Consider the following 5,173-nt stretch of genomic DNA (forward strand, 5'->3'; position numbering starts at 1 on the left):
AGCCTTTCTGAGTAGGAGTATACAAAAAAAAAATGCATCGAAGACCATGAGGACCAAACTTTGCATGAGGATGATTATCGCGAGCATCTTAAACACTACCAAATACCTTAGGTGGAACAAGAAAAGTAGTAGAACCTTGGAGAAGACCCAGAGGGGAGCGGAAGGCATAGACCAGAGAAGGCATTCAGTTGATAAGAAAGGCAGCAATGAGAATTACGTCACTTTAGTACTGGGGATGAATATGCATCTCAAACATAAGAGAGCGTGCTACTTCACAAAGGTGGTGATTCTTGCGCTCAGCAACCCCATTCTAAGTCAGAGTATCCACACTAGTCTGATGAATCATCCCATGAACGGAAAGGTAAGCTTGAAAGGACCCTCCAAACTATTCTTGGCCATTGTCGCTCTGAAGGGTCTTAATGCTAGCACCGAACTAAGTTTGAACCATGCGGTGAAACTACTGAAAGCAATAGAAGGTCTACCCCTTAGTTCGTATCATATAAACCCAAGTAGTCCAAGAATGACAATCAATAAAAGAGGCATACCATCGATAACCACTGACAAACACATAGCGGGATACCCCAAATATCATAATGTATCAATGAAAAAGGAGTGACACTTTTATTCCCAGAAACAGAATAAGTGATTCGAGTTTGTCTGGCCAAAACACATGCCTCACAAAAAAATTGACTCAAATTACTACATTGTACCACCTGTTCAGGAGCCCTCTTCCACATTGGAAGATGTTCCGCCTTTGAACTTGATACACGGTGTCTGTTATCCCTATTGATGATCCTATTCAGGGGGAGACTGGCACTCCTACTCCAGCTCAGCCTTGTCCAGAGATGTGTGTTTATGGTCGCAGATAGCAAACACAAAATACTGCACCTATTCTACCACACCAATCATCACCTCTCGAACCTAATCCAATCCCCTCAGACCCATGTAATTCTCTTTCCCATCCTGATAATGTTAACCCTGCTCAATGTAGAATTAGGATTGGCAAGGCCAACCTACTACCAAACTACATGATACTTACTAAAGAATACTCAAAATCATGGCACCAAAGTAGATCAAACAAATATCAAACAAGGACTGATCTCAGCACAAGAAATTAGAGTATCGATTTCAATATTTAGGGTTTTGGAACCAGATTAAATACAGGTAAAGAAAGGGGCTAATAATAACTGAAATAGAACTTGAAACAACTATCTAAGCTTGATTAAGGTCAAAGAAATCAGGGGCACAACAGGCCTCTCTATCAATTTCAGAATCAAATCTAAAATCTGGGTAGATTTCACTACAATTTCACTACAGGACAAGATTTAGGATATTTTGAATAACTCCCAGATATGATGGTCGGATTCAGCTCCAAGTAGGTTCGAGTTTCAGCTTAGTGAAGGTGATGATTCGACCAAAGTTTCATCCGTAAGAGATAGCTAGAAGTGTTTCAGGCAACAGGGGAAACAATTAGGAGACTAAGAGGATTTGTTGGGCAGAACTCTGGAAGAAGATGGAATCAAATACCTATAGATGATTGCAACAACAATACATCCTTGAATAATTGAAGGGAGAAGAAGATAAGCAAAGGAAGAGAACCTCTCGGGCTTCCCACCGTAGAGAGTCAACTGGATCAAACACTAGTTCCATCAGCCTTAATCAAACACAACACAAATCTTCATGAAGAAGGCAGCAGCAGCTACAAATGTTTTCTTCAAATCATTCTACTATGGGAGCCTCCTTGCTTTGTCTTAATAAGTTTCTAAAAACTGAAAATAGAAACAACTAAAAAAGGAAACTAATGACTTGACTCAACTAATAACTTAACCCCTAAGAAATAACAAAGAATAACAACTTAAATTGAACCCAACTAAAAAGAACCCTAAGAAATAACAAAGACTAACAACTTAAATTGAACCCAACTAAAAAGAAAACAATTGTAGAAAGAAACAAACTAGTTAATCCCATATGCAACCTTAATACCCTCAGTTTAGACCGATAAAAGTGGCCCATTACACTCAAAACCACATGGACCGAAGGCCCAACACATATACAACCCACCCAAGCCTAGCCTTATTCCTAATAAAGCAAGCCTACTTTTGTGAAGAATCTCCGTCACTACTCTTGAGTGCCTATTGCTTTTCGCAAAGGCACTAGGTCCTGCACTTTACATCCCATTGCTAAAATTATTTCTTATGACTCTCTTTCTCCATCCTACTATAGTTTTGTGTCCCCTTTATCCTCTATTTCTATTCTCCATACCTCGCAGGAAGCAAGTGTAAACTCACAATGGCAGGAAACTATGGTTTAGGAGAAGCTGGCTCTAAGGAAGAAGAACACATGGGATCTAGTGTGTCTTCCCTCACAAAAGAAGGCAATTGGTTGTAAGTGGGTCTTCACAGTTAAGTAGAAGGTTGATGGTACAGTGGATTATTACAAGGTTGGACGTATAGCCAAGGGCTTCAGTTAGACTTATGGGATTGACTACCAGGAGACATTTGCTCCAATAGCCAAGATTAACATGATCCGTGTTATCTTATCTTGTGTTGTTAACTTAGGCCGGTACCTAGTGGCTGGTGGATGTGAAGAACACATTCCTTTATGAGGAACTTGAGGAGGAAGTGTATATAGACATTCCTCCTAGGTTTTTTCTTTTTTTTTTGATAAGTAATATGTATGTATTAAGAGAAAAAGACTAACATAGAGGAAGGCAACATCTACAACCTTCTATGGACTGACCATAAGAAAGGAGGAGAGACCCCTAAAGACAAGCAGGACAACCCCTGCAATACAAAGAAAAAGAGACAAAAGAAGATATTACATTCTATAGAAAATCTTGAAAACAACATCGTCCTTCACTAAACTATTCAGCTCACTTTGGAAATCCTCTGGCTGAATAACAGATTCTTACTGAGACGTTGCAATCGATTCCATATAATCTGCTGGCTTATTCACCTCCCACCAGACATGTTTAAATTCCTTTCTGGATAAAGATCTAGAAATATAGTCTTACTCTTGAGAACTCTAGTTTCCAAAGACCTTCAATCACACCATTTAACATCTCCACTCCCAATCTTGAATCTGATTGAATAAAAATCTCCAAGAAATTGTTCTCCACACAAATGATTTTCCTCTAAATATGCAACTAATTTCAAGCTCAAGATTTTAGCATTATCTCCCATTCTAGAAAAAGCCAAGAGAGGCACCCCATCCTATCCTATCATGGATCATCCCTCCATAAGATGCTCTATCAGAGGTAAGAGAGCCATCACAATGAAGTGCAACCATGTTATTTGGAGGCATAAACCAGGAACATGCCTTTGGAATCACTGATTTCCAAATAATATGTATACCCCAGTTAGTCATTAAGAATTGATTACGGAGATTACATTCAGCAAAAAATTAGGATTTGGAGCATTTAATCTTCACATCTCCAACAATTGCCACAAGAATTTGTGGTCTAGTCCAAACTTTAGATTTGAATAACCTGAAGTTTCTTTCTTGCCAAATAAGCTGAAATGTGGCACAAAAAGCTAACTTCCCAATAACTCTCAAAGGATCCCCATCATTAAATTCATATTTAACCCATACTATATTGTCAAGGATTCTAGAAGAATTCCTTCCATTATGAGAGCAAAAAGATAAAACATCCCCCCATATAGCATAGGTAAAAGGAGACTCAAAAAATAAATCGTTTCTACTTTCCATACCTGCCCAACAGAAAATGCACTAAGGATTAACACTAATCTTCCGCTTAATGAGTTGATCTTTTGTTGGTAAAGCATCCACAAGACAGTGCCATGTCGTAAATGAATGTCTAGGAATGTTGCCATCAAACCAAACAATTTTTTTCAGCTCTATCTTACCACCTGATGCAGATCTGAGTTACAAGGAGTGAAATAGGATCATTTAGGGGCCCACCCAATCACTAACTAACTCAACCCAAGAATAGAATGGAAGGATTGTAAATATTGTAAACAGTATAAGGTTCCTTGGGAAGAGCTAAACTACTTGGGGAACAATAATGAATTAAAGAGTGAAGTAAGGGTAATTCTGCAAACTAATAAGGAGGGGGTAGTTAATAAAAGAACTTAAAAGTTCGAGGGCTTATCTGTAATAACCAAAAATTATAGGTATAAAAAATAAAACCTGTCTTCTTCTTCCTCACGATAGAACCAGCCAAGGCGGTAGACCAGCTTGAGAGAACTTCACCAAACCTTGTCGGCTGATCATGAAACTTCAGGCGAAGGTTGAGCACCCAGTGCTCTCTTGAATCTAGCAGGTAAGGACCACAAAACAACTCACGAAGAGGAGCTATGGCACCTGCAACTCATAAATGGCGCTAGGTTTGGTTCAGCTTTGTTGCAGGTCTTGTTCCTAACAACTGGAAAGATATTTGGGGCTGTAAGTTCGAGGGTTCAGGTCGCCTATGATAAAGGTTCTCACACTCGAAATCTCAGGTTCATCTGAAGAGTATCTAGAGAGATCGATCTCCAATACTAGGGCTGGAGATACCGTCCAGAACAGGGTATTCTCAGGTTTGGGAAGAAATCAGCAAAGAAATAGGGAAAATATCACAGAAAAGAAGAAGATAAGAAGGAAAAAAAGAGAAGAGTTCAGAGAGAGAACTTTATATAACCAGCCCACGACAGCCATAATTTCATCCACAATATGATTTTAGTTTCATTCAATTCTAATTCTCAGTTGAGTTCAATAAATCTATTTAAAGACTGAAAACAGACATACTTTCCTATTTGAAAATTGAAACAAATATTGCATCTAACTAAAATAGAAATAAAATCTCACTCAATTGAAAATATACCATACTAATACTATATCTAAAAAATAGACTGAAGTCATCCCCTAGCTTCCGCAAGATCCAAGGTTGTAGTGGGACTCGAATACCATTCACCATCTCTCAAAATTTCTTCAACTCAGGCCAAATGTGTTGAGCCAGCATTATACCTTATCCTGTCACCAAATCTGTTAATGAGAATTCCACTCAGATGCCAATTATCCAACCTTAGCTTAGTGTTGTTACTATTACCAATAATGTGCTACACAAAAGCTTCCATTATACTTTATAAATTTCCTCCAAACACATGAGGCATTACTAATGGCCTTAATAGTCCAAATAGTATCTAGATACCTCTTATAGATCCAATCCACCCAA

The sequence above is a fragment of the Macadamia integrifolia genome, chromosome 12 (assembly GCF_013358625.1).
Source record: "Macadamia integrifolia cultivar HAES 741 chromosome 12, SCU_Mint_v3, whole genome shotgun sequence".
Classification (NCBI taxonomy): domain Eukaryota; kingdom Viridiplantae; phylum Streptophyta; class Magnoliopsida; order Proteales; family Proteaceae; genus Macadamia; species Macadamia integrifolia.